The 19,070-nt window shown below is 37.6% G+C and overlaps 1 protein-coding gene and 1 pseudogene across 4 annotated transcripts in view; both read left to right on the top strand.

The window, feature by feature from the left end:
* Nkain2 (sodium/potassium transporting ATPase interacting 2) overlaps positions 1 to 19,070 on the top strand; it is a 1,070,529-nt gene that overhangs the window by 605,239 nt on the left and 446,220 nt on the right. The gene's annotated exons all lie outside the window — the stretch shown is intronic.
* LOC128118562 (nucleophosmin-like) lies at positions 14,057 to 18,944 on the top strand (annotated as a pseudogene).

Raw genomic sequence — 19,070 nt, 5'->3', positions numbered from 1 at the left:
GTTATCCCTTCCTCCATGGATGAGGAAACGTCCCATAGGAGTAGACAGAAAGAATCCAAGGTTGGAGTAGAATGCTGCAGAGCAGTGTCCTCTGCGTAGGGCATGAACATTGTACTCATGATGTTGCTGCTACGGTTGGGGTTTCTCCGCACAAGACTGGAATAGTCACCACTCATCATGCACAGAGGAGGGAAATCATGATAACCTCACCCTTCACCGAGGGATTAAGGAAAGTTAATGGGTGCATGGGGACAGGGCATCATATTCTTCAGTGGTGCAGGCACCAACATATTGTCCAGGTTCTAGCAAATAACCTCTCACTCATGCTCATACAAACAAATATCATTAATCTTAGATTAACCGTCCTAATGCCATGGCCCTTTAATACAGTTCCTCAAGTTATGGTTGGCCCTCAACCATAAAATTATTTCAGTTGCTACTTCATAACTATAATTTTTCTACTGTTATGAATCATAATGCAAACACATGATATTTCCAATGGTGAACCTTGTGAAAGGGTCCTATGACTCCCAGAGGGGTTATGACCCACAGATTGAGAACTACTGTATTAGAGTTTTAAAAAAAAAAATTAAAAGATCAAAGTAGGAGTGCAATTGTTGGAAAGAAAGAATTTCAGTGGGAGAGAAGGCATGATCTAGAGTAATAAGAATGAAAATGACTAATATTCAGTATGCAAATGAATGACATTGTCAAAGAGCAAAATAAAAATAATTAGTTAACAATCCCACAAGTGAAATTGAATAGAATCTCCCTGAAAAACTTTTTCAAATATAAATAACTAGTGATTACTATATTCTTCAGTACCAGGTCTGAGAAATCTAAGTAAAACAGAAAGGGAGAAATCCATGTAATACCAATCAAAGAGTTTGGGGAGTGAGAAATCTAGTTGCTTCATTAAGTTGAAAGTGCCTTGTTTCAATGTAACCCTGTACCCTTTTACTTAGTTTCAGTACCACCACGGTGTAGTAAGGGGATATGTATATCTAAATTCATGATTGCATGTAAATAATATAGATTGTTTAAGTTTTGTTGAGGTGTAACAAGAAATACACCATGTGCATTTAAATGTATAATGTTTACAACAAAAACTATAACCATGATCAATTTAATGAATAACCATAAATGCTGAATATATCAGCATATTATTTTATGATGCTTTACTTCTGTCCCTGCTTCCACAACCATTCCTTTTTTTGAAAAATATTATATATATATATAGTGTGTGTGTGTGTGTGTGTGTGTGTGTGTGTGTGTGTGTGTGTGTGTGTATGCTATGGTAAATATTGTGGATGTCAATGGATGACTTTTGGGACTCAGTTCTCTCTTTGCACCATACAGTTCCTAGGGATAGAACTAGAGTCAATAGGCTTGGCTATAGGCACCCACAGGGTGGTGCTGAATAAATTCTGGTTTTATATATTCAACAATTTATTTAGAGACTTTTACTGCATGCAGTTCACATCAATCAATGGTTAAATTCTGAGTGAGGCATAGTGGCTCCCACTTTTAACCCCAACAATCAGAAGGTGTAGGTGGAAGGAACGCTGATCAGGGATACATAATAAATCACTTGGCACTCTGGGGCTAAAAGTGAAACTGTATCTCAAACAAACAAACAAACAAACAAACAAACAAAAAAGCCACTTTTGAGATTTTTCTGATTAAAATTTTTCTGGAGAGATAGAAGGCAACTTCTCTGTGCCCTACAGTGCAGGTCAGTTTTTCGTGACGGTAAAATGAGTTTTGGCAGGCAGCTTCTTTTAATGAATCGGTGCATTGTATCCATGTATTTGAATGTGCGGTGTAAAGTTACTTTATAATAGCCTCTTTGCGTTTTCTTGCTTTGGAATTTGTAGTGATTCTGCCTCTCTCATTTCTAGTGTTGCTCATTTGTACCTTTTATTTTTAATTAAAAATAATGACTAGCCTGACTTCAAAGTTCTAATATTATTGATCTTTGAAGAGAAGTTGCTTTAAGAAAAGAATAGTTTTTAATATTCATTGATATTAAGGTTTGCTTGGAGTTTAATTACTTCTTTAGCAAGTTTCTTATATGGAAGGTAATTTCTCATCCTGTCCTTGGAGACCCTAAAGACACACATTAGATCTTCTGTTGTAGCTTCACTTGTCCTTGAAGCTCTGTTGAGTTTTCAGCTGCTTTGCATTAAGACTCATATTTCTGGGAAGATAGATGTATTTTTCCTATTGTTCGACAGGAGAGCTCCTAAAAAGTTCCTGGAAACTATATGTAATCAAGCCTTCAGAAAGTTGCCGAGTGTCCGACAACCTCTTTCTCTACACAAGGCCACAACTGTTACTACTGATAATTGCACATACTTTTTGCCTATTTCACAAAATTCAAAACAATGATCAGTTTTCTAGATTATTCTAAGAGAAAAATGTCTCCTCTCCTAAACTATATGTTCAATTTACTAACATGAAATATGTAATTTAGTAGCAAATCATGAGGGTGGTACCTATGGGGCATACATGAGCTGCAAAGATGGTGCCAGAGGAAGTTAGCTTGCATTGTTTGTATGGAGATTAGAGACAAATGGTGAGGAAGGAAGTTAGCTCAGGTTGTTTGTGCTGAGATAAAATACTAAGATCATGTCAGTACATAAACAATTTGTAAATAGGGTGACCTTTAAAATGATTGGTTGGTTCCTTCACCCCCTCCTAGGGTTCTGAGGTTTTTGCTATAAGAGAGGCTTACTGCCTAACAATAAAGGAGTTCTTGCTTGACTGGACTCCCCACTGTGTCTGATTGTCTCCTGGTAAGAGGGAGACTAGGGAACGGGCAAGTGGTGCACACTTACCTTTCCTTGGTTCCAGGCCACCTCTTCACAGGTGACCTAAGTTCCTGGTGGGGCAGGACCCCACAGGTACCCATAGGCTCATGGGGGGCATCATCTTCATATCCACTGAGCAGTGAAGAGGCAGTTTCCATACCTCAACCCTTGTGACCATTGACACATCAGGGATAATAATAAGACAGCACCCTCTACCTGCCAAAATGGCATCAGTAGAGATCTGATAAGATCCATATTCCTACCCTCAGCAGTTACAAGGAACTGTGACATCTAGGGATGCACTCAACATCCCTAGAAGTCAACAGAGGCTAAGTGGAGAAGGAGAGCTTTGTTCCCATTCAACAGTCATGACACGATGCCATGATTGCTTCAATGGTGTGATGTCAAAAGAAGCCTGCATATAAAAGACTCAGAAGCCTATAATATACTACTCAATGGCTAAGGTTTCAACCAGTTGTCACTTGCCATATTTAGATTTAAAAATCCATCAAACTAAATAATCAAGATACAGTAAACATACACCGGTGTTAAGATGAGGGGATGTCAACATGGTCTATAACAGCCTTTAGAAAGAGCTTCGGTGTGAATGCATGAGTGACAAAAGAGAGCAAAGGTATAGAAGCCATAAGGAACAAATCTGTGAACTGAGATGTCTTTGAGTACACAAGCTATGGGCCCCAGATCAAAGTAGAAGATAATAATAGAAATTAATTACTTCATCTGAACAGAATAAACAGACTTTAACTGAGATGACAGCTAGGGATCCAAAGGTGTTCTTACACTACTCAATGCCGTGGAACAATATGGGGATCAGTACAGCTTTTGTTAGAATATATACACCTGTTCACAGGACAGGAAATATATATATATGCATATTATTATATTGATAGCCTTGATATCATATGTAATACACTAGAAATATTCTTGAGTTCCTGCCAGTATCAACTTATATGTTTTCTTCATTCAGAAACTGAAAGATATTTTTGCCTTTGTGTCCACAATAATGAGGTGCCCTCGTTCTCAGACCCTCCCCTAACAATGTGTTCTTCCAGTACCAACTATTGACGCAAACTTTTCAATCTCATTTTCTCCAAGGCTGAAATAATGGATTGTTTGACTTGGTTTTCTTGGCTGTCTTTCATCTTTTGCATATGTGAACAGTTCCCACAGTATACAGTCCGTATCAAAGATGTTCTGAAGGTGCTTTGCATCTTTCTTACAAGCTTTGCAAAATCCTGCTTCAATGCTTTCCTTTTAACTAGTGTTTCTGGGATCAGAATTTGCTATTTGACTCTCTGCTTCCGAGTCTGTGACTACCATTATCTCTGCCCACTTCCGTTTTCTTCTTGAACAAGCTGGTCCAAAGTAATGAGATTCTGCACCCCATACTCCTTAGAAACTAAACCTCATGAAGGAATGAATGCAAGTGATCTCCATTTACTCTTCTCTGCTTCTCTATGTTCCTCTGCTATAGTCTTCTCCTACCCTAGCTTTTACTGATCTGTATTATTGTAAAATCACTGATGTTCATCTCATGGTCTAGATTTAATCTCCTGCTGAATGAAACAGTGACTGAGAAGTCACACTCCTCTATTCAGTTTCTCCAATAAGATATTTTTTTTTAATTCCAGTAAAAACTGAAGTTGCTAAGAAGCAATGGTCATTGTAGTTTAATGGGATACTTAGAATAAATTGACTCTGTTTGCTGCCAGGAAATAAACTCTGTTTTGCTTCTGTTAAAAATGCATTCAATATTCTAAACAAAAGTTACTGAATGCAAAATTTCATGTCACCTAAGTACATACACAATTTTGGAGGTAAGGTTCTGCATTCTTTCTATGGTCCAGATTAATCCATGTGATCCTTCAGGAATCAACAGGTTCATGACTCTGAAGTCACCCAATTAGCAGCAAATGGCATAAAATGATGTTTTGTTATAAACAGTTGTCAACATTCCTGATGTGTTTCTATCTGAAGTGCTTTCCAGGTTTGTCAATAATCTTCCTATACTATGTCATAGTGAGTTCTTAGAAACCCTTAACATGTAAAGGAAAGGAGGGATACTGACAATGATTGTGATTTCTCTGTATTTATAATACCTGTAGTTGTATAAATGTTACACAGTGCCTTGTCAGCAAAAACTCTCCATTTTTCCATGATGGTTCTGAATATGATTATCAGAACATACTGTTCATACACAGTAGACAGCAATGACTGGAACAGAATATTTTTAAAAAACTACTTTTTAAACTAGGGTGAATTAAAGATCATTAAACTTAGTAATATATTGCTTAAAGAAAAGAGAAAGAAAAAAAGTCAAACAATAACCAGAAAAAAATGGTTATTTGAAAAGAAATGTTTTTGATGATAGAGTATGAAAATTAAATCAAATACGATGCCAGTTCCGTGGGCATTAATGCATTATGAAGGAATCCTTTTTACTGTGACAATTGAAGTAAGGAACTGTTTCTTTTGTCTTGGTCTTAATCTCTGCTTGGTTGCTTAGAAACCCGGTCTTTTAGAGGCATTTGCCCATCAAAGTGCAGTTAAGGTAACACATCTGTTTTTCAGACAGAGATAGTTAGAAAGAATAGATATTGTTAGAAAGAGTGAAGGTAGGTTTTTTAAAATGAGGCTTTTTTTGTTTATATCTAGGCAGAACCTAAAATTACTCATGGTATCCATGGACAAATGCATGAGAATGAGTTCAGTAGCAAAGAAAATAATCAAACTTGAGTGATTTCATATTTAAGAGAATGAACACTCATAGGCTTCTCAGGAAGTAAAATTGTTAAAGGAACCACGTGTAGAAGCTCATTACCAGCACAGTAAAACAATTAACAATTGACTATGTGCCAAACACTTTTCCTTGATTGTTTCAACATTCCCCCAGATTGCTTCAGATTGTCTAACTACATTGTTAATAAAATGGCTTTGTAGGGTCCCAACAAAGATAACCTGGAGTCTGGCCAAATGATGAGGGCATGTTTGTATATGGACTATTTTTATTGTTTCTTCTGCATTTGTCTTTTTTTTTTGTAGCTTTGTCTTCTTTCCAATGGGATAGAAGTGTTCATAAAACACTGTGAGGATAAAACTAAGCAAAGAAGCCACTTGGCTGGGATCTCCAAATATATTAAGAACAACAACAATATTAATGTCTTTACTAAATATTTCCTAGCATACCTAGGTAGCATTACGATTCTGTGCTTAGCAGTGAATATCTTTTTAATGCAATATAAGGGGCCAGATAGTAACTACTTCTATCAAAACCCAAAAAGCCGTAGTCTTTCTTCCTTGGCCTCATTAGCCTTGAAAATGTCCCATAAGTGGCTCATTTGTCTTACTGTTCTTTCCAGCAATCTACATTTGACTTCTCCAATAGTCTTGACTCTGACTCCCATGATGGGAAACAAAACTACAATGACAGAAAGAATATTAAATTTGACACTGGCATAAGAAGATCATTTTCACTTCTAACATATGGTGTATGGAAAGAACTAAATAGACCAGTTTTAGTGGATAAACCCTCACTGGACTGTGTATTAACTTAATAAGGTCTTGTTAAATTAATTGTAACTGAAATACCTGAAGTCTTTTACTATGAAAGAACTTCTAATTTGTTACTTCTTAGATGTCATCTGTGTCCAAAATATCAAATTCACTGCCTTGTGTTGAACCTAAGTCTTAGCTTTGCTGACTAGAGTAACTTTGATAAGGATGTAACTGTATCTGAGTTTCTAGTTCCTTTTGCTTATTATTACAGACCAGTAAGGCCAGTCACTTGCAATTACATGTGATGCATAACAGGGTAAGGATATATTGTGGGCAGAGTGAGTTCACAATACGTGGTCTGTCATTCATGTAAAACTTTCCATCATTTCATCATTCATATAAAACTCATTGCCTAATTTTTAAAGTCTCAGTTATCAGATCTACTGACCAATATATCCTGCCTAAGACACGCAATTAAATAATAAGAAGACATATTTAATTACAAAGATGGACATGATAGATCAAAATATTATATGCCAAAAGTAGCTAATCTGTACTGTTTATTCCATAATGTTAATTATGAACTGTGAATAACCTGATGCCTAGCACATAACAGTGAGGGAAGCAAAGGCCTTTACCTTCCTCTCCTGAGTTCTGCAATTAGGGTCTACCAATTGAGCTAACCAAAGACATACTAATGAAAGAAAACTGATAACTTTTATCTGTTTCTGATATTTTTATTTTTATGTGAATATGGAAACACGCATAGAAAATAAATCAACACCGAAGAAAAGGCCAGCTTTGGTACATGCATACCACTTTTGCTTTTTTCTACTTTTAAAATTATAATTACAACACCATACCATTTTTAACAAAGGACTATCCTGCTGGGATGTGAGAAGAGACAGGAAAATGGGGTTTGGGATCAAAGTAAATTTGGGGAAAGTGACCAGGAAAAATATAGGTGTAAATAGTGAAAAATAGGGGTTATTGCATTAAATTTGCCTGTATGGGTTCGTCTTTACAGTAATTCCCTATTTACAAGCTCAGAATACTTTATTTTCTTTCCAGTACATGGAAGACATTTTTCTCATGGTAAATTTATATTCTAATTTTAGGAAGAAAGACAGATCAAAGACAACTTCTTGCACCTGGTGTTTGTCGCTTTCTGTTAAAAATAATTAAGGCACCTAAACACAGTATTTTAGATTGATATATTCTGATTTCCTTTAAGTATACGTTGTTTGGGTTTTTTTTATTTAAGAATTTTTTTATTCATTTTACGTACCAACTACAGGTCACCCTCTCATCCTTCCTCCCGCTTTCCTCCAGCCTTCCTCTACCCACCCACCATCCACCCCTCCTCCGAAAGGGTAAGGCATCCCGTGGGGAGTCAGCAAAGTCTGGTACATTCAACTGAGGTAGGACCAAGCCCCTCTCCCCTGCATCAAGCCTAAGCACAGGTAATGGGCTCCAAAAGCCAGCTCATGTGGGAGCCCATTTTCAGGTTCCTAGTGGCTTTACCCAGCAGGTCTGCATAGAGAGGATGATTGGATCATGGGCCTGAGTGCAGGTGTCTGAGATAGTCTGCACTTGGCTGTGCTGGGGGGAGGTCTTTTGCTCTACCCCTTGGCATTTCTATAAATACCCTAGGCCAGAGACAGTCAGGGTCCATTGGAATAGGTTCCAGGCCCTGTGGAGGCTATCTTGTATTTTCTATCTGTTTATCTCCACACTCTAAATTCTTCTATCTAATATTTCCTACTACTCACACTCAAGAAAACTCTGGGGAACTGTGGAGTTGGTGGGTAGCCGCCCCACAAGCTCATGACCAGGATCCCTTTGTCAGGGGCCCCTCAAACACACCAAGCTACACAACTTTCTCCCATATGCAGAGGGCCTAGTATAAGTTGTTTTAAATCAGTGAATTATGGAAGACATTGAAGCAAGAGGCAAATAATATAGCTTGTATAGACCAAGTGAAGTGACTCTGTGATTTGATAGATTGTATTAAATCAGATCAAATATTGTATAATATTAACAAATACTATGCAAATATTAATGTGATTTATATTTATTTAGTTTACTTTCTATTGTTATGCCTAAGTCTCATTAAGTTGTACTTTTTTATTTTTTTAATTTTTATTTTTTTATTTAATTTTTTTATTCATTTCATATAACAACCACAGATACCCTTCTCATCCATCCTCCAGATCCCCTCCCCCATGCCCTCCTCAGACAGGGTAAGTTCACCCATGGAGGGACAGCAAAGCCTAGTACATTCAGTTGATGCAGGACCAAGCCCCTCCCCACTTTATCAGGGGTGAACAAGGTGTCCAACCAAAGGTAGTGGAATCCAGAAAGCCAGCTCATGTACCAGTGATAGATCTCTTTTGATTAATTTTAATTTGAAGTCTATTTTGTTTGATATTAGGATAGCTACACCAGCTTGCTTCTTAAATCCATTTGAGTGGAAAGACTTTTCCAAGCCCTTTACTCTGAGGTAGTGTCTGTCTTTGAAGTTGAGGTGTGTTTACTCTATGCAGCAGAAGGATGGATTCTGTTTTCATATCCAGTCTGTTAGCCTGTGTCTTTTCATAGGCAAATTGAGTCCATTAACATTAAGGAATATTAATGACCAATGATTGTTAATTCCTATTATTTTTTGGTGGTAGTGTTGTGTGTTTCCCTTCTTTGGGATTTGTTGGTTTGGGATAATCTATTGCCTGTGTTTTCATGGATGCACCTAACTTCCTTGGGTTGGATTTTTTTCCTCCTAGTCCTTTCTGTAGGACTAGATTTGTGGATAGGTATTGTTTAAATCTTGTTTTATTACTGAATATTTTGTTTACTCTATCTATGGTGATTGAGAGTTTTGCTGGGTGTAATAATCTGGGATGGCATCCATGGTCTCTTAGGGTCTGCATTAAGTCTGTCCAGGACTTTTTGGCTTTCAGAGTCTCCATTGAGAAGTCAGGTGTTATTCTGATGGGTCAGCCTTTATATGTTTCTTGGCCTTTTTCCTTTGCAGCTCTTAATATTTTTTCTCTATTGTTTATGATTTTTGGTTTGATTATTATGTGTCAAGGGGACTTATTTTTGGGTCCAGTCTATTTGGTGTTCTGTAAGCTTCTTGTATCTTCATAAGATTTCCTTCTTTAAGCTGAGAAAAATTTTCTTCCATGATTTTATTGAGTATATTTCCTGTGCCTTTAAGTTAGTATTCTTCTTCTTCTATCCCTATTATTCTTATGTTTGGCTTTTTCATGGTGTCCCAGATTTCCTGGACATTTTGTGTTATGACTTTATTGGCTTCAGTATTTTCTTTGATGAATCTGTTTCCTCTATTGTATCCTCCATGCCAGAGATTCTGTCTTCCATCTCTTGTATTCTGTTGGTTGTACTTACATCTGTAGTTCCTGCTCATTTACTCAGATTTTCTTGGTTTTCTTGGCTTTCTTTGAAGGGCTTATTGATTTCTTCAAATTTTTTGCTTGTCTTTTCCTTAGTTTCTTTAAGGGAATTTTTTTTATTTTCTCTTTAAAAGCCTCTATGATCTTCTTAAAGTCATTTTTAAGGTCATTTCTTCTGCTTCCTCTACTTTGGGATGTTCAGGTCTTGCTGAGGTAGAATCACTAGGTTCTGGTGTTGCCATATTGCTCTTTATGTTGTTGAATATATTCTTACACTGGCATCTACCCATCTCTTCCTCCAATTGGTACAAATGGTGTCTGTGTCTCAGGGAGCCACTTTTTGTCCAATCTGAGTTCTTGGTCCAATCAGAGCTGGCGGAGTCTGTGTCTCAGGGAGTAGCTGTGCTCTTGGAGAATGGGTGAGTTTGGGGGGGAGGTGGATTGGGCCTTGTAAGTTACAGAGTCTGGTGGGAGATGGTGGTAGTCAGGCTTGCCTGCAGGAATCCTGCCTGCTGTCCTGCAACTGGGCCTCTTTGTCCAGATGGAGCTGGCAGAGTCTATGTTTCAGGGAGTAGCTGTGGTCTCAAAGGATGGGTGGGTTTGGGGGGTGGATTGGGGCTTGTAGGTTACAGGGTCCCGTGGGGGATGGTAGTAGTCAGGCCCGCCTGCAGGAGTTCTGCCTGCTGGCCTGCAAATGGTTATGCCCCTGGGCCTAGAGCCTAGACAAATTGTACTTTTTAAATAATGACAGCTGAATAGAACATACTGATTGCTTTCTTGTCGCCTCTTATATTGTTTCACTAAGTTAGAAAAAGTAAATAATTTTAATACTGTTAGGGTCTAAAATACAGAGATTATTGGATGTTGGAGTATATTTCTACAGAAAGACTGAGGTTGGTTTTTTTTTATAAAAAAAAAAAAAAAAAAGCCGGGCGGTGGTGGCGCACGCCTTTAATCCCAGCACTCAGGAGGCAGAGCCAGGCGGATCTCTGTGAGTTCGAGGCCAGCCTGGTCTCCAAAGCGAGTTCCAGGAAAGGCGCAAAGCTACACAGAGAAACCCTGTCAGGAAAAAAAAAAAACCAAAAAAAAAAAAAAAAAAAAAAAAAAAACATGTCAACATCTTTATATATGTCTCCCAGAATACCCAGCCAAAATTGGCTTATGAGTCCTACCACCTTGTCCAACTTATTAACATGTGTTAGCTCAGAAAATCAAGTGTTTTTATTTTCACTTAGTCTTTATTTTGAGTTTATAAAAATATATTACCACACTCCAATTTGGCTTGGTAGCATGTTTGTGTTTCACTAGTAAATGAATGTATTTTTATATTTGACTTTTCCTACAAAGGAAAAACCAAACCCCAAACAATGACAGGAAAGAAGAAAAGTACCCAGTGAGAATAGTTCCCTGCACCCTGTGTCAGCTGTCCTTTTCATTGTACTATTAATACTCAGCAGGGCTGGGATTGGACTGAGCCAAGATGTAGCAGAGCTGTGCAAGCTTGTTTATCTTTTATGGTTCAATGATAATCACTGTGAGGTTCTGACCTTTCCTACAGACAGTATCATTTGGGGGCTATCCAATACTTGCTTTAAGTTCCTCTGGATCCTATTATAAACGGTTGAATAAGTCCCCAAATGTTCAACTTCATGACATACAAAAGAAAATCATTTTTAAAACAATAAAGAATCCCTGAGGTATGAATGTGCACACACACATACTCCTACAAACTGGTGAAGAAAAACCATTGGATCTAAATTCATGTTTTCAAATCTAAATATGCCAAACATTTCTGCTGTTAGGATTCGATCAGTTGCCAAGTGCTAATGCACACCTGTGCCTTTTGTCAACAGTCAGTGATGAAGCAGTATTTAAAACTGAGATTTATGTATAAAATCATTCCACGTTGAGTAGAACACTGCTACTATTATTAGCTGATAAATACTAGAGAAGAACAAAATATGCAAACATTGATCTTTAGTATTGAAATATGATGGGAGGATCCAGAGCTTTGAAATCAAAAATACCAGTCGCAGGTAAGTTCCATTAAACAAGGTGAGCTTGGTTGATACATACAATCTTTGTGAGACGTAAGCTCCTTAATGTTAAACATATGTAATTATACCCGCTGTATAAGGTTTTCGATGAAGAATGTATTTGTTTCCTTTCACTGCCTGACACCGCTGAGGTCGCACTCTTGAGGCCTGTCCACCTGTTTGATCCTCCTATTCCACTCCCCCATCCATCCATAACTATCTGGTCTATTTCTCTTTCCTAGTGAGATCAACCTGCCAGCAACGAACATGTTGAGCAAATGTGTCTGAAGTTGGTTGGGGCATCCTTTGGGTATATGCACAAGAGTGATATTGCTGGATCTTGAGGTAGACAGAATCTCAGCTTCCTGAGGAACTATCACACTAATTTCACAGTGGCTGTATCTGTTTGGATTCCCTCCAGCAGTGGTTGAATAGTCTCCTTACTCTGCATACTCCCACAATGAGTTGTCATTTGTTTTATTGATCTTGGCCATTCTGATTAATGTGACATGAAATTTCAAAGTAGTTTTGATTTTTCTTCATTTCCCTGATTACCAAAGCTGTTGCACATTTCTTTGAGTGCTTCTCAGTCATTTGTGTTTGCTCTTTTGAAAATTCTGTTTAGATGTACCCCATGTTTTAATTTGGTTATTTGTTTGCTTGAAGTTCAGTTTCTTTTTCTTTTTTTGGTTTTTATATATGTTAAGCATTAGCCCCCTATCAGATGTGTAGTTGATAAAAATATTTTCCCATTCTGGACTCTTGTTTGTATGATGGTATCTTTCGACATGCAGAAGCTCTTCAATTTCATGAGGTCCTATTTGTTCATTGTTGTTCTTAGTGTCTATACTATTGGTGTTCCATTCAGAAAGTCTTTTCCTGTGCCAAGGAGTTCAAGACTATCCTCTTCTGTCATATTCAGTGTGTACAGTTTATGTTGAGGTCTTTGGTCTATTTGGAGTTGAGGTTTTTTTTTATATAGAGTGATAAGTATGCATCTATTTTCATTATTCTATATGCAGCCATCCAGTTTGACTGGCACCATTTGTTGACAATGTTGTCATTTCTCCAGTGTGTATTTTTGATGGCTTCTTTTTAAAATACTAGGTGTCCATGGTTGTGTAGACTTACATCTGGATCTTCAGTTCAGTTCCATTGATCAGTATGTCTACTTTTATGTCAATACTATGCTGTTTTTTTATTACAATAGCTCTGAAGCACAATTTGAGATCAGAAATGCTGAGATATCCAGCAGCTCCTTTATCATTCAGGATTGTTTTATCTATCCTTGTTTTCTTGTTGTTATTGGTGTGTGTGTGTGTGCTGAAAACTGTCCTTTCAAGTTCTATGAAGAATTGTGTTAGAAGTTTGATGGGGTTGCATTGAATCTGTGGTTTTTGGTAGGATGGCCAATTTTACTATATTAATTCTGATCCATGACAATGTGCTTGCTTTCCATCTTTGGTATCTTCTTTAATTTCTTTTTTTCTTAAGGTTTTTATTAACAAGTCTTTCATTTTCTTGGTTAGTGTTAGCCCAGGATATTTTGGTGGCGGCACTATTGTGAAAGGTAGTTTATCACCGATTATATTTTCTTCACTTCATTTGTCATTTAAGCATATGAAGGCTACTGATTTTTTCTGTTTTGATTTTTTAAATATTTTATAGCATAGTTCTTTATTGATTCTTTGGGAATTTTACATCATGCACCCCAATCCCGATTCCCCCCCCTAAAAAAATTAATTAAAAACAGAACAAAACAAAACAAAAAACCACCTCTCTTTGCCACCTCTCCAGCACCTTTCCATTTATCCTAGTGGAATTAGGAGCTGAAGTGTGTCAGGCAGTGGATTCTTTTGTCCAGTCAGCCCCACCCTCAAATATTATTGCAATGAGTCATTCGTCTGGTTCAAGGCCTCTGGCCCATCATCACTGGACCCTACCAAAACTCCTCTAGGATATCCTGCTGTTGCTCTGAGTCATGGAGATACTGCAGGTATTGTTATACAGGATCAATACCTCCACTAACTCCAGCAGGTCCTTGATGAGATAGATGTTAGGGTGGGCCTACCTAAGGTCCAAGATGTGGGTCTGGTGGTAGCTGAGCTGCTCAGTCCGGGTCACCCCACTCCTTGGAGGGACAGAGGCAGTTCTCCTAGGCCCATGCCATCGGGGCCAGCTTTTCCACACAGTGATCAGGAGTGGGACCATCTCTCCTGAGTGCAGGGAGGGCAGGTGGGGCGGGGGAGGGAGAGGCAGCTCTCTCATGAGGGTCAAGGCCAACTCTCCTGTTGCAGTGGCCAGCAAGGGGCAGGGTCAGATATTCCAGGATCAGTGAGGGCCGGGCCAGCCCAGCATGGCCCATGGAGTTCCTGTGGCCCCTCTAGCAGCAAAGATCATGGACTGTTTTGATTTTTAAGTAGCAAGACATTCATAACTGTAGTCATTGTGATTCACAGTGGATCATTGGAAATTAATAACTGAATCTTCTTATCATTTGTCCAACACCTTTTCATTTCTTCCATTCTTCCTTCTCTGTTCCTTAAAACTAATGTTCTACTTTCTGCTTCTAGGGATTCAGCAGTTTATAGATTCCACATAAATGTCAGATCGTGTAGCAGGTTACAATATGTGTCTGACTGGCTTTATTTAGCAGAGTTTCTTGCAAGTTTATGTATATTGTGCAAATTCTCTTTATTTTAGGCTCAATAATATTTCACTGTGTTAAATTCCACAATGTCTTTTTACATTCATCCATCAACAGATACTTAGGTTGTTTTGGTATATTGGGTATTGTGAATAATGCTGAAATAAACATAAAAGTATAGGTAACACTTAGCAACATTAGTTTCACTGATTATTTAGAGATTCTATTTTTTCTTTTTCTTCCTTCCTTCCTTTTATTGGGGCGGGGGGTGGTGGTTTGAGTACCATCTATACTTACCCAACTTATATTTACCAAGTAGAAATAAAGAAATAAATCCATTTATATTTAGTGAACTAATTTTGAACAAAGGTACCCAAAACTGCACAGCAGGGAAAAGGTAACAACTTTAAGCACATTATCGAGAAAACTGTATTAAAGATCTAAACAAGAAGATAAAACACAAAACACTTTTAAGAAAATGAAATAAAGTGCTGGCGTGATTCTGTCCTTCGTGTCTGTTCTGAGGAGCAGTAGGCAGTTTCCTCCGTCCGACTTCTCTCACACCGAAGTGCGTACCTCCACCTCATGGAAGACTTGATGGACATGGACATGGCCCTCTTAGACCTCAGAACTACCTTTTCAGTTGTGAACTAAAAGCTCACAAGGATTATCACTTTAAGGTGGATAATGATGAGAATGAGCACCAGTTATCACTAAGAATGGTTAGTTTAGGGGCAGGGACAAAAGATGAATTACACATCGTAGAGGCAGAAGCAATGAACTATGAAGGCAGTCCAATTAAAGTAACACTGGCAACTTTTAAAATTTCTGTACAACCAACAGTTTCTCTTGGGGGCTTTGAAATTACACCACCTGTGGTCTTAAGGTTGAAGTGTGATTCAGGGCCTGTGCACATTAGTGGACAGCACCTAGTAGCTATAGAGGAAGATGCAGAGTCAGAAGATGTAGATGAGGAGGATGTAAAACTCTTAAGTATGTCTGGAAAACGATCTACTCCTGGAGGTGGTAACAAGGTTCCGCAGAAAAAAGTAAGACTTGACAAAGATGATGAGGATGATGAAGATGATGATGATTTTGATGATGAGGAAGCTGAACAAAAAGTTCCAGTGAAGAAATCTGTACGAGATACCCCAACCAAAAATGCACAAGAATCAAACCAAAATGAAAAAGACAAAACCATCAACACCAAGATCAAAGGGTCAAGAGTCTTTCAAAAAAACAGGAAAAAAATTCCTAAAACACCAAAAGGACCTAGTTCTGTAGAAGACATTAAGACAAAAATGCAAGCAAGTATAGAAAAAGGTGGTTCTCTTCCCAAAGTGGAATCCAAGTTCATTAATTATGTGAAGAGTTGCTTCCGGATGGCTGACCAGGAAGCTATTCAAGATCTCTGGCAGTGGAGGAAGTCTCTTTAAGAAAATGTTTAAACAGTTTGAAATATTCCGCCATGCTTAATTTCTGTAACAACAGTTGATATATCTGGCTATCCTTTTTATAATGCAAAGTGAGAACTTTCCCTACTGTGTTTGATAAATGTTGTCCAGGTTCCATTGCCAAGAATGTGTTGTCTACAATGCCTGTTTAGTTTTCAAGGATGGAACTCCACATTTTACTTGGTTTTAAATATGTATGGAATGTTATGATAGGACATAGTAATAGTGGTGGTCAGATGTGGAAATGGTAGGGAGACAAATATACATGTGAAATAAACTCCGTATTTTAATAAAGTTAAAAAAAAAGAAAATGAAATAAAGCATTGCCCTAAGACTGAAATTCACAATGATTATTTTTGATGTGAGAAAAAATATGCACACAGAGAAGATATTTACAAACCACATATCTGGTTAGAATGTCAATATAGAAAATCTATAAGAAATTCATTATCCAGTAAAAACTAGCAAGAGACATAAATATGTTTTTTTTTCTCTAAGACAGACAAATAACTCACAATCCAAATGGAAATTCTCAACCACCTAACACCTATTTGGGTGGCTTTTAGCAAAAAGACCAAACAAACAAACAAAACCAAAGGAAAGAAGTGTGGGAAGGAATGTGGAGAAAATTCTATTATACATAATGGTGACTTAGTCACAGAAATAACATCATACTTTCTTCAGTTTAATCATTTTGTCTGTCACCTGTTTTTTTTTATTCTTGTGTGGCTAACTGAACTGTTAAAGTCCAAAGTGTTCATGGATGTTAGTGGTGAACTACAGTGGTCATTTTTTTTTCAGTGCTCACTTAACAAGACTCTTTGTAATAATTAGCTAATGACCGTTTAAATTTACTTAAAACTGCTCCCTTTATGAGACTGCATGACAGATCATATTTTCCAAAGATATGCACAGTATTTTCCCACACACATGTCTGTCACACAAGTTCTATGGAGATAAGGACCCCGTGCTTCTGTTTTTGACTGTGGACAGCTATTAGAATCATTCTGAGCAATAAAATATAATAGAAGTGTCTGGCTTCTGAGACTAGTTCACAAAGGATATTACATTTTCCACCTTGCTCTATGGAAAAAAAATCAGCTTGAAGCTGTCAGGCCTAACACAGCACAGCTGATATGCCCGATTCTGCCATTCTTTCAAAAGCTCACATCAGCCCATGTTGACAAACCGTGCAAAGGAACCTGATGTTTACTAAAAAGCTAGATTCTTCTATGTCCATTTACTTCAACTCCCATCTGTGCTAGCTCCCAGTATGGTCTGACTAAAACTCATGAGACTTAATTACTCCAGAATTGTTCCTAACCCTTTATTGAATTACTGAATCACAGAAATAGTAAGATTGTCAGATAATTACTGTGGCTTTAATTTTGTGATGATATGATGGACAAATAATAACTGTAACAGACTACTAGGCCACGCAGCTCCTGGTCTGTCCTGATGTTTCTGACTTTAGCTCTCCATCACCATGAATGCATTCATCTTACTTCCCTTTAAGCATAATTCATAGACTTTATCTTTGATATCCACATATTCTCAGAATGTTTCTATGATGGCTGAAATGTTCTATACACTTTATTTCTAGTTCATAGATAGGGATAAAGATAATGATGTATCTACTTTGATTTTTCTAAACAACAGACTTTTTTTAGCCACTACTAATTGGGAAATGTTCATAGAGCACATTTGCTTTTGTCCAAGAGAAAGGAGCAGGCAGCAAATTAATCTGTTGAAGTATAAAAAGATGAAACACAAATGAATTCCCTGGTCTTTCTCCAGTGTAGAAATGAAGCAAGGGATCCATACAGTGACCAGCTAAAATTCACATGGTTGAAACACAAGGTGAAGCGTCTCGCAAAAGAAAAAGTGGGGATTTGTAGAAAGTTACTCTGAAATATCAGTAACAGTACCTACATAAGCTTTTTTTTTATTTTTCAGAAACAGTTGTTTAAAGCACAAACCATAGCAATATATTGAGAAATATAGTTTTTATTACAAGTAAAATGTTGCAATTATTACACAAAGGGTAGAAATTAACCCAGAAAAATGTTCTGTGGTTTTTATAGTAGGTGCAAACAATGTCATTTGAAGATAATATACGATGAATTAGATTTACACTATAAACTCTAAGGTAATTGTTACTATAGTAATTTCATGAGGATTGAAGAGTGACATTTTATAAGGAGGACATAAAATTGTATATCAATATCAGGGCTTTAAATAAAAGCAAAAAATTAACAGAACTTGGAAGAAAAAATTGAAACCTATAAATACTTTACAATATTACAACACTTCTCTTTTTAACTTTACTGTTTCTTTTTGCAGTAAATTTTATTATTTGTTCTTAAAGTCACATGAGTATAATGTATTTTGAACATGTCTGTCCCATTTTTCCCTTTCTCTATTTACTTCCAAAGTCCAGATGCCTCCCACATGACCTTCTTGCAGCTTTATCTTGTTAATTTTTCTTTAATATCCCATTGAGCCCCAGTTGTCCTGGCATATGCACATAAGTCTGGGACCACCCACTAGAGAGTAGAAAATACTATTGTCCACATCTCCGAAGAAAACTCTCTCCCCCCCCCCAATAGCCATCAGTTACCAATAACATCTCAGCTGGGGTTGAGGCCTTACAATGCCCTCCCTGACCATGCTGGAATTTTCATAGCTAGATCTTATGCAGATCTATCGCCTGGGACCCTATTGTGACATCATGAGTACAATAGCCATGTCAGGTCCAGAATTTACAGCATTCCTACCTACCTTCTTGCATTTTTCACCCCTTCTTCTGTGATATCCCTTAAGCTTTGGCAGGGATTAGTGCAATAGAGAGGTAACATTTACGGCTGGGAATTCATAGTCATTTATCCTAAGGACTTTGAGCAGTTAAGAGTTTTCTGCATTAACCAGTGCCCACTGTAAAATGTTTTTCTGGCCGGGCGGTAGTGGCGCACGCCTTTAATCCCAGCACTCGGGAGGCAGAGGCAGGTGGATCTCTGCGAGTTCAAGGCCAGCCTGGGCTACAGAGTGAGTTCCAGGAAAGGCGCAAAGCTACACAGAGAAACCCTGTCTCGAAAAACCTAAAAAAAAAAAAAAAAAAAAAAAAAAAATGTTTTTCTGGCCAAAATTAATAGCAGCACAGATATATGGATATAAGCATGAATATTTAGGAG

Source organism: Peromyscus californicus, unplaced genomic scaffold, assembly GCF_007827085.1.
Source record: "Peromyscus californicus insignis strain IS unplaced genomic scaffold, ASM782708v3 Scaffold_22__1_contigs__length_63687245, whole genome shotgun sequence".
Taxonomy (NCBI): domain Eukaryota; kingdom Metazoa; phylum Chordata; class Mammalia; order Rodentia; family Cricetidae; genus Peromyscus; species Peromyscus californicus.
The sequence above is the reverse complement of the archived record's forward strand: the minus strand, read 5'-3'. Positions and strand labels throughout refer to the sequence as shown.